This window comes from Monopterus albus, unplaced genomic scaffold (genome assembly GCF_001952655.1).
Source record: "Monopterus albus unplaced genomic scaffold, M_albus_1.0 scaffold46.1, whole genome shotgun sequence".
NCBI classification, from domain to species: domain Eukaryota; kingdom Metazoa; phylum Chordata; class Actinopteri; order Synbranchiformes; family Synbranchidae; genus Monopterus; species Monopterus albus.
This window is the reverse complement of record NW_018127926.1, coordinates 3,567,867-3,579,524: the sequence shown is the minus strand read 5'-3', so window position 1 is coordinate 3,579,524 and position 11,658 is coordinate 3,567,867. Positions and strand designations below refer to the sequence as shown.

General features: G+C 39.4%; 1 protein-coding gene across 3 annotated transcripts in view; it reads right to left on the bottom strand.

The window, feature by feature from the left end:
• gdpd5b (glycerophosphodiester phosphodiesterase domain containing 5b) overlaps positions 1-11,261 on the bottom strand; it is a 51,180-nt gene extending 39,919 nt beyond the window's left edge. Inside the window, exon 1 of one of the 3 annotated variants that reach the window (XR_002274979.1) lies at positions 10,918-11,258. The gene's annotated coding sequence lies outside the window, so the exon portion shown is untranslated. Of the gene's footprint in view, positions 1-10,917 lie in introns of all 3 variants that reach the window. The other 2 variants (XM_020600300.1, XM_020600301.1) reach the window with 2 other exon arrangements.
• Between the last annotated feature and the right edge of the window lie 397 nt (positions 11,262-11,658).

Sequence of the window (11,658 nt, the reverse complement as noted above, 5' to 3'; positions counted from 1 at the left end):
TTTGGGTCTGCCAAGTCTGTCCAGCTTCCTCCCCCACCATCGGATCCAGCTGGACTCTCTACTACTCATAGCTCACTTGGATCCTCAAAGTAAAAAATATCACATTATTGTTACTTCAGTTGAGCTGAAAAATCAGATAACTCTTTAATTCACCCACTGCTGTGGGATATTATCATAATTAGACAGTGTGGTACTGAAGCCACAGATATGTCACCAATGGAAGGCTCATCCATTTTTTTACTTCCTGATTAATATGTCCCAACCTTCCTCCAGGCTGGAAAATACAGACAGAAATGTGCTGCAATTAATCCCTTTATCAGCATAATGCCTTACCAGAAACTCAGCAGCTAAATACAGCCCAGTGGACACAGCTCAGTCTTGAATTAACTATAATGGATTGGCAAAACTAAAAAGCATGAATAGTAATGTTCTGCACAGGAAGGTGATATTCATCCACAACTCTGCAGTTGCACCGTTGTATTTTGCCAACATGCATGTGACACCTCTGATCTAGGTGCAGAAATGTTATCATGATAAGGAGTGTGGGTTCCACTGTCACAATTAGACACAAACACTGAAACTTTCAAAACTATTAAAACTGCAGAGCACAACATAAGAAAAATCCACTATTCTCTATACTTGCACAGATGCCATATAAAGTGGATGTAGTGAGGCGTAGCATCACCCACTGGTTCGCAGTGGAGCCTGTTTGAAGCCCAGATTTGTAGCCATCATTTTAACATTGGAGTTCAGGGCACTTGCCTTTGCCCCATTGCCTTGGGCTGAACGCTACTTTACTGAAAGCAGCAACCACACTTGCTGCTGCCTAATGTTCTACGAAATGTTGTTACACACTGGCAAGGGATTTCAGCTACTTCCTGGCTGTGGTTGATTACATTGTTTATTGTGTAAAAACACTAAAAATATCACCATGTGCACCAGAGAAGGAATCAGCCATTGATAATCAGACAAGCTAATAGACAGCTAAAACTGCCTTAATGCTAAGATTAGCATGGCAGATATTACAGCCTTCTCCAAGCGCTACAATCTTATTTAAGGTACAATAACGCCCCAAATTACCATGTACATTAATTAGTAGACCTAAATTACTGTAGGTGATTGAGACCATGACGTCTTCTAGAAAAAAAATATTAAGGTTCTTGAAAGGGAGTCAAGTGGCACTGGGTTTTCTGGACTCAACATCTAAATACTTCTGCACTAGTAGTCAGTCACCTGGTTGTGCATCAGATTCTGTTCTGTCAAACTTCACACACCCCATCAGTTCCTGTCATCTACATGATCCCTTCTTAACAGAATGGATTAATCAAGCAAAATCAACAAGTAGTCAAAGATTTCCTAACAATCAGCCTTCTTTACATTTATGTCCCTGTAACAAGTTGTATACAAGAGAATTTATAAGGGGTGTATGGAAAAACCCCTAAACACAACTGTCACCTTTTTTTTTTGCTGCCTCATTTCCTCCAATCAATGGCACAGTGAGGGAAAACAGTGAATAGGCGAGGAAATGCTTCAGCAGTTTCCCAGCAGACAACGGCCTTTTTCTGACCAGGGAATTGGGGGAGAGGCCAAACAGCAGAGAACTATGGGAACGAAGGCCAAGCATTGCTGAGAAAAATAACTCAAGGGACATATTATACCTAACATCATTCAAAGCACTATTGTAATTTGCAAAGTAACAGTGATGTCTGTTTCAGTGAAGTCCCATTTATTACCAATGCAGTGAAGCATATAAAATTTGATTATTGGCTTCCTCAGATGTATTTATTAAATGTTAGATAACTGGTGATGCAACACTGTGGAATGTATTGTCATTTTGGATTGTGTATGGTGTTCTTACTCATATTACTGTAGTGCTGAAACAACAAATGTGGCTGAACTCAGGCTGGTTTCAAAAGGAGATAGGTTTCTAAACATCACAATAGTAATATATATTTATTGGAGGTCTACTATTAGATGTTATGATATTTTACTGTATGTTAATTAGTAGGACGCACACATACAGTAAGCTGCTCTCTCTGTCTTCAGCCTTATTCAAAAGGACATAACTTGCAGCATTATGAATAATGTTATGAAGCCAAATACTGTAATTCCATTGTGGGTCCAAAATTCACATATAATTCATTATCTTGTCCTGGAGAGTAGGACACAGTGTCCTGACAAGTAGGAGACTCAAAATTAGACTTCTGCATCATTCTGAGCCACTCTATTCACAACTTAGATTAAAAAAAGCTAAAAATTATATTTCAAGGATTTTGGTCCAAAGCTCAAAAACGTGTGTATTTTTGAAATTCGCAAGTACAAAGTCCAAATTAGATGTTAACACTTTGCTCACAGTGACAGACCCCACCAGTGTAAATCTTAAAATAAAAAGGAATGATTAAATACAACACACAAATTTCTACCTGTAGTACATTAAGGAATATATTGACTTTTTAAAATTGACCTACATTTAATCTTTTTCTGAACCTTGTCATGTTTAAATTATCTGAACTGGTTTTTGAAATGTGCAATAGATACAAAGTAACAAAGCACCATGGAGACTTGGCTGAACCGTGTGACATCAGAAGATGCCTGTGAGGGAGTTGATTAGTGACACATGGGTGATAAATCCCATTATAACAAGCACTGAGCGAGTCACTGTTTCAGAGCTGTTAGAATTGTCTCAGCACAGACAGTGGAGTGCTCACACTGCTTTCTTTTATTCCTCTTGCCCTGAAACAGTGATTTTGTATTTCCATAAGTGGGGTAAAACTATGGAACAATTTAAGTGCGGACATAAAAAATAGTAATAGAATTGACAAGTTTAAACATAAATATAAAGGTATGTGTCAATCAAGATATATGCAAGAACAGGCTCAATGATTAATTATATGGACAATTGTGGGTGTGGTGTACATTTTGTAACCATTCTTTAGTATAATACTTGTGTGATGTAAGAATGTTAACACTGTTATATTCTTTTTTTAGTATAATATGTGTGTGCGTAGAAGTGAATCATTTACTGCTTGCAAACCAATGATGGTAAGATGATGTCATGGGGTAGGACTGGATAAGTCTGACTTCTTCCTACTCCATTCAAGCATGTACTAGGTATAAGCAAATTGATATTGGATTAGCATTTGTTGGATATGTGTAAAATTATGTGTTTCGACATATCAACTGTCTTTACATGCTTGAAAGAATAAAAAATTCAAATCAAACCAAGCAGCATGACTATCCTCAGAATCCAAAAATCTGGAGACGCGTTCTAACTGGCAATTGGTATGTGCGCGAAAGTGTGCACTGTACAAAACAAAGCTCCTTCAGCAGTTCATGAGAAGGAAGGGGACTAATCTGCCTCCAACTTGTTGCTAGATTAAGTTTATACATAGAAAGTTGTGCATGTGAAGGCACATTGCCTTAGTATTATTTTAGGTCCCTATGCCTCCATAATGCAGACTACATACGATGGATTTCATTAAATAATACAATGTTTGCAGCATTTGTTTCAGCATCTTGCTCAAGAGCACTTCAACACGCGGACTGGAGAAGCCGGGAATGTAATCGCCAACCTTCCGGTTAGGACACAACAAGCCACCCCACATAGGCCAATATGGTAAATTGAAAAGGCTGCGCAATACAGCAGAGCCTGTTATGTGTATACTGAAGAACTGATCGGAAAGTTACAACTAAGTTACCATTCCTTTCAAAATTTGTCATATAGAAACAAAACCTGGAGGCAACAGGAAAGTGCAGTAGTTTTGTGTGGCAGAGGATGAAGAAGCCACACGCTAAAGCCAAGAGCTTCTGTTCATCCAGAGTCTGACATTAAGTTCCACTGCAAACCACTCTCAAACAGAACACGTCAGCTGTGTCAGTCAGTGACAGACACAGTTATCACACATGTAGAAGGAAGGCGATTTGTGATATGCAGAAAACATCACCTTACCCAAGCTGTTCACAGATACAGTAGTTCCACAGAGTAAGACCTATACTGGGTGGGAGAAATATAATGCACAGCCAATGCACAATATTTTTTTTTGATATACACTGCAGTGACGTGCGGTCAGGGGAGGCAGGTGAGGCAGAGCCTCCCCTGTCAATCTTGAAAAGAAAAAAAGTTAACCATAAAATATAATAAATGTTAATATTTGTCAGCTGGTGTGTGTTGTAGGCCCTTTTTTGCCGTTCGAATCCGATGTTGAAGGATTTTTTTTCAATAAAGAATAGCAGAATTTCCGTATGTCCCGTTCAAATACATGGAGATGCGCGATGAGGCAGCACTTTGCTGTGCCTCTCGGTGGATCGTGTAATCCTCACAAACTGTATGCGATGCAAATAGTGTCGCTGTCCCTCTATATATCGCAAATAAAATGCTTTCAAACACTCTGATTATATGCTCTGCCTTGCCATAATCTGGATAATGTATAAAATGTAGTTCTGTAACGTGTTTAGGCTCGCAGATTAACCATAAAACCCAGTAAAAAGGTTACTCAGTGAGGCAAACAGTACGCCTGGCTCAAGGCAGAGGGCGCTAGTGAGCCCACAGATTCTTGCGCTACCTACAATCTTCTTCGTGCTTGTTTATATTTCCTTTACAATCCGCCTTATCAAAATGGAAGATTACATTTCCAAGATGAGGACTTTCAATCAAAACATTTTGACAGTCTGGACATTTTTGTCCAGAAGGATCTTCTTTATTGAAAACATTTGTTTTAATATTGGATTCGAATGGTAAAAGGGTTTGTAATACATACCAGCTGACAAATGGATTTCGTGTACAAGTAAAGGTAAGACCATAAACTTTTATTATTTCTGGTTAGAAATAAGCTCAATTGGAATAAATTTTAACCTTAAATTAAATATGGGTCACGTTTGTGTGAAGAATGCTGATATGAGATATAAAACAACGCATTGTCTGTTAACAGACAATTTGTATTTGTAAATCTGACTGTAAAAGAGTTAGTGCCTCACCAGCTGTCAACCTCACCACAAGTCACTGATACACTGTATGTATCCACCCTATCCAGGCATCTGGTGGTAGCATTTCATTACTTTGGGAGACCGTTGACTGATCTGTGGTGGCTCTAGGGTAACCACAGTTTCCACTTTATTAGGGCCTTTTACATTTCACATTCAATGCAGGAATATTCCACCTAACCTTTTTGTGTAAAAGGTACAGTATTGGCAATGTTGACCCTCCAAAATGCTGCAATGAGAGGTAGTATTTTTGCCCAGATGAGTTCGCCCTACCTCCTGTATAAATAGGATGAGGCGGAATAGGGGGTTGGAGGTTCACGTGCAAGATGGAGAGAACTAGGGAGTGAATGAAAAAGGGAGCTGTGGCAGTGAGGAAAAAAAAGTGAAGCAGAGAATTTAAACATTATTTTGTGACTGTTTCACTACGGTTATGTTCTAAAATAAACCCAGTCACACCTCTTAACAACCCTGTGTGGAGGATTTTGTGTGAATGCAGCCAAAACACACACACACTGCCTGTGCCGTCCGTGATAGCCTGATGGGGCAGAAACAACTGTCACACTGAGCGGAGCATATCAAAGTTATTCATTAAATGCAGCTAGAAGAATAATTATGGTGAGGAGAGATACTTTCAAGCTGGCCAACAGGCAAACACCAGCACTAGTAGAGGTGGGTACAAGAACATTCAGACAATCTGACACTTTGCCCATCACACTGACAGCTCATCAGTTTGAGGGAAAAAAAAATGGGTCAGAGATAATCACAGGAAAATGAATCCAATCAATCTTTAAATTTGAAAGCAGGAAGAGGAGGTGCCATTTTTCCATTATTAAAGCAAAACAAAATGAAAAAAGTGACTTTGGGGGAGGGGGAATAAAAATGATAAACACTCATTTTTCACCTGGAGATTAAAAAAACTTTAAGGTGTGGACTTGTATAGTATGCAGCCTCCTTCTGAAGAGAGTTTGGTTTCTGAGCAAAGGTGATCAGATAGAAGGGTAACAGCTTGATACAGTAACCAATAAAGCAATATTATGAGTGTTATGGACTTGTTCATGAAAGGCTTGATCAGTATTTTAGATAGCGCTTTTCACTGGAGGTGTCACACAATGCACCATTAAAACAGGAATCCATATTCTGAGCAACATCTATTAGAGCCTGTCTACTATGTATCAAGTGCAAAGGCAGGAGTATTCTTAATGCCTAGTGTATTCATTTTGGAGTATGAGGAATGGAGAAAAGAAAACGTCACTAAGAAAAGCCCCAGTCACCCTTTGGCGGTTTGAAACTAGCACTTTCCTGCTGTGTGGAGACTGTGCTAACCTCTGATCACCCGTGCCACCGTTTAGGCAGCTGATGGTGCATGGGCTTGAATAATTATCACCTTAAGAGACTGGATGACACCGACTCTTGTCTGCATAATATACATTTGCACAACATTTTCTCATCAACTTTGGTACAGCCTGTGATTTCAGACATCTGGAGAGAAAGTGAAGGGAAGCACTCCCACTGAGAAGAATGCCAAGATAAAAAAGAGCTAAACAGAACTAACACAGGAAGCTGATCGTCAGTGTCCCTGATGCCCATATAAACCTTCAAGCTCACTAACTGCCATTTTACCACTCTAGGCAGATCAAAAATCCATTACTTCCACATGGTGTCATTCTAAAACTAGCGTGTAGCAGAAAGCCCTGAAATCCAACTGAGTCTATGAGAAGCAGCTGTGCACTGCTGATGTTAGCTACAGCTAACATTAGCACTTGCGCCAGCAGACCTCTGCCACACCAGCATGTTAGTTAAAAGTGAGTTTTAACACTGAGTGTAATGATACCGCTAAAGGGAAACAGACCACAGTTATGCTCTTCTTAGCTTCGCCCCTCAAAGCCCTACTCTGCCACTGTTTATGCCAAAACATATTTCATTCTAAATATGTTTCAGTGGCTGTTTAACTCAGTACAATTTTTAAATTCTGTTTTCTCTTTTCAGTTACAGCTTTGTGTTCAAAGCAAGTTTTATTTTTCAGTACCAAGGTTTAAAGCTGCTAATGTTCTGACTCCATATATTAAAGCCTTATATTAAGAAGATATTTCTTTAAAAACAGCTTTATAGTCTCATTTTCTTTTAGATGACATTCTTTCTTGCTGATTATTAATGCTTTGATAATAAAAGACACTTCAATCGTCTGCACCCTGCTGCTTTGAATATCAGAATCACCGTTCTGCAAATCACAATCACTCAAATGTTTACTACAGTAAATGTGTGTAGTATGACGGAAGCAGAGAGCATTTAAGAGATTTCAGTGATTAGTTCTTAGAGGAGCAAAGCTGTAGTAATCAGTGAAATTGGTGACAGCATTCTTTGGCACTTCAGGGCTCAAGACAAAAGTGCTTCCTGGCAGAAAATTTTGGACCTCCTTTTTTTCCATAACTTAATCTGGGGTAGTGCTTCCACAATCCATTTGCTAATCACACAATATTAAGTGCTGTCCACTGTGAGGTGTCAAGAAAAATAAAAGCAATGGCAGAATGAGCTCTGTCTGTACTTGTCTTGGCCTGTTTATAACAGAGGACTGAGAGAAAGCATTCTGGGGTTAGCTCCTAATCATAGGTAATACTGTAGTGCTGATACTGTGGGCTGGAAAGCAAACAACTGACAAAGTCATCTGTGGCATGCAGAGACACTGCACGAATCGTTGTTACACTGTGTGGGCAAATGGACAACTCCATTAAATCTAGCCTCCCCTGTATGACCGTCTTCTACGGCCAAGAGAAAAAGAAAAAAGTGGGTGGACTGCAACATTTCATCAAGGTGCCATCTGTAAGTCTGCATGAGGGCTCTTCGCCACCATCTGCATGTTGACATTACATCGAGTTCTGTCCATTGTGATTTTGCTGTCTGAGCCCAAAAAGCAGGGCCAGAAGAGCAGGTGCCACTGTGGTGAATTTGGCTTTCTCAGAGAGAAACTCAGCTCTCTCCTTATGTTAACTTTTAGCTTCTTTAATTATATTAAAGCTTATTACACAAAAGACAAGTGTTCCTAGTAACAAATGAATAGAATGATATGCAGATATGGACAGAAGATAAAGCCACAGAAAGGGTCACTCATTTTACAGACATGCACCAATTGCAATATTCTTGGTAGATTATTATCTTTTTTTTTTTTTTTTTTTTTTTTTTTAAGTCTGCCCTGCCGATTCCAATTTTCTTCCTTCATAGCTACTAAAGTGAACATCTGAACTCTGAGGTAGTGGATCTCAAATATCTGGAATTAACAAGAATGAAAAGAAAACAAGAAGACTTGCTATCCAGTCAAGGAGCCATTGTTACCTTTTCTCAAAAGGGAGCCTCAGCTTCAACAAAATAACCATGCACCTCCCAGTTTGTCTGAGTATTTGGCTTTGAAGGGAGCTCAGATTGCAAACTAGCAAAGAAAGCCTTCTGAGTACATGTGGGAGTTCATTTATTAAACAATTGGCTCAGAAGATTTTACCTGCAGGTGAGGCAGGGAAGTAAAAATGTTCAAAATTTTCTGACCTCACACAGATCTCATGTGCTGCTGACCAGTGAACCTGTCCACAGTGACAGGTTCAGCTACACTGCAAACAAAGTACTATGTCTGATATGGAGGAGAGTTGTTCGGGAACAGCAGAACGCTGACCTTCTCAAAACATTGCGGAAATTATACCATTTGCTGTCTGGAACTGCAAATACACAACTGTCTGGACCAGTTGTGTTTGTACATCTGAGATTGCTCTTATTTGTTTGGCTCACAATTCTGTAGTACAGTGTGCAGGATCATTCAGTCACTGTACATGAAATTATCAGTTACAGAACAAACATATGCGTAAAATATGAACAGCTTAAGCTCAGCCACTGTGGTCTTTAATAGATTGAAAGCTGCGAACTGCCTGACGCTGACTAAGTGTGTTATCACATGTAGATAAAGAGGTGACTTGTCACCTGGTCTTGCAAAAACACAAGAGATTTTCACTATGTTATTGAATCACCCAAGTTCAGTCTGTTGTGGACTACATTCAGAAGCAAGACTTCATTATGTAACTGCACATCATTGACTGTAAACTTCTCTACTAGAGTCGAATGTCGCACACAGCTTCAGTTAGAAGCTCATGCACGGTTATAAGGTCTGAAGTGACTCGTGAAATCATACAGAAGAGAAGCCAGTCAGTTGGATTTATAGCTAAGCTTTTTACAGTGCTTGCACATTGTCATCTTTTTAATGCATGTGATAATTAATACTAGTAGAACAGGAGAGACATTTATTACAAACCGATTAGTTAAAACATTTCAAAATGCACCTGCATCGTTTTGCATTTTGTCACTTTCAAACAAGACTTTTTCCCAGTCATATATCACTCAAGATTTCTTAATAGTATTAAAATATCCAATATTGTGCATCATCTCATCTCTAGTTTCAACAGATCATCAGGTGTGTTTCTCCTGGCACATGAAGCTAGCAAACATCTTACAGGGTTACACTTCTATTGTAGGATGAGTGTTGTTTCTCTTGTTAGAAGCTGCTATTTAAGGACACAGGACATAAACATAAGTACATAGAGGCAGTTACATAAGCAGGGCAAAGCAGAATGGCCAGGACACCGAATCAATACCAATCTCAAATGGACATTCAGCTAGTCTGTGCAGTGCAGCGCTTCAGTACTACAGTATCTGATCAGCAGCATATCTACTGTACTTTCCAGCCAACAGCAATATGCATGAAACTTGAACACTAGCTAAAGAAATTGTTTAAAAGCTGTAAATAATGACTAAAAATTCTAACATACGTACATTTAGTGGAGAGGTGTATCTGCACGCCACATTCCTCCCTGTTCTGACCCATTACATCCATCTCTAGTCTTCACTTAGTCTAACAATTCTAAATCAAGAATGATCCAAGCAAATTAAAAAGTATAGAAACGTAAATGTTACTTTTTTCCCACATTTTTCCATTTTCTCATGGTTTGTCAGCCACAACCCAAGTGGTTTAATATTAAGACTAATGTTTATTTTCCTATTGTGTCATACACTACAAGTTTCTATGCCATAACCTGAAAACATTGTCCTAGTGCTCTCTGCCCTATGGACATGAGCCCCACCTACACAAGCATATACAGTCCAGTACTGTAGAAGCCCAAAGGTTCAAGAACAGTCTTCATCAGCACACCCCACTCCAAAGCCTTTCAATCCATTTATAGATGTTGTAAATAAACAGCAATAAAAAGGAGGTCCTTAAATCTCAAATTGGCCTGAGTCATACATCTACTGATACTCTGACTAAATTGGTTCCAAACCCTTTTGAAAGTCATACAGTATATACATGCCTTTGGGATGCAAATAAATGCCATTTGTAAACTGAAGCTCTGAACAAAAACAAGTAAGTGTGAGCTGCTTTTAGTGGAGGTGTAATAGTGACAGATGGGTAAGTGTTAAAACAGCAAAGAAGGACGTAACGTAACGTTAACGGTAACTGGACCAAATGGGTGTTCTCCAAAAGGTTTAAGATGATTAAACACCTATAATTTTACCAGAATACACATGTAATGTGTAACATAACATGAATGCCAACCATAATCCTTACACTGAAATCTGCTCTAGGTATACTAACACGCCAGGAACATCTAAATGGCATTCATCTTGAAACAAACAAAAAAATAATAATGGTGTCATGAATTATGCAAGTAAGTGGCAAGAGTGCTCCCCTTCTTTAGACAAATGGAGTCCACATTCAGCTTCTGCAAGCTTTACTTGCATTATACAATATACATTCAATCTGCACTAGTTAACGTGGTCAAAAGTCACTTTTAAAACGCATTACAATGAGGCATACAATTGCAAAATGTTTAGGGGAAAAACTGTCCCAAAAGCTCTCATTGAATCCACCTAACGTTACGGGTAAACGTGAGGAGCACCGTTACTCACCTGTCTCGAGGGCTGTTACCACTTTTTATTTCAGAGCTAGCCTTCACGTCCACTGTAAATGTAATGCTTTTCGTTTCTTTTCCCCCGGCGAAGCACGCCGGTAAACGCTGACAGAGGCGAAGTTTTACACCGAAAACCACCGAAGAAAAGAGCCGAGTTAGTTCGGACCGTCTCGCTCTCGCTAAAAGATGTCCCGTCCCATGTTTTCGGTAGGTTTTTGGTCCGTTCTGTAAGTAAAGCGTGTCTCCTCGACTCTGTGTGAGTAAACCTACACACACCGGCTGACTAACACGATGTAATGAATAGTGGGAGGAGGAAGGGTCGCTCTTTTTTTTTTTTTTATCTCCCGCCCTCCTTTACGCTCATTTCACTCCCGGTGTGCGCGTTCAAGGCACATCGTTGGTTGGATTGCTGCACCTTTGCTAGCCTACACCTTTAATCCGTAACACGCTATGTCAAGATACTGGATTTCCAAAAGTAAAATGAATAGAAAGACATTTGTGGGGTTTCAGAATTGCTTGCCATTGTTCTGTGTCACTGTTAGCAACGTGTACTGAAGAAAATCCACGCCAAATAATTTTATTTCTCCCTTTGTTAGTTGGTTAGAAATCGGAAAATCTGATGTGACATGAACGCAACTGTAAGCACACCTTAATGCGCTTTACTGATATCCAGAAATATTGAACAAAATGGCCTTGATTGTTACCACTTGATAGAGGGTAAAGGTCATAAACAGTCATG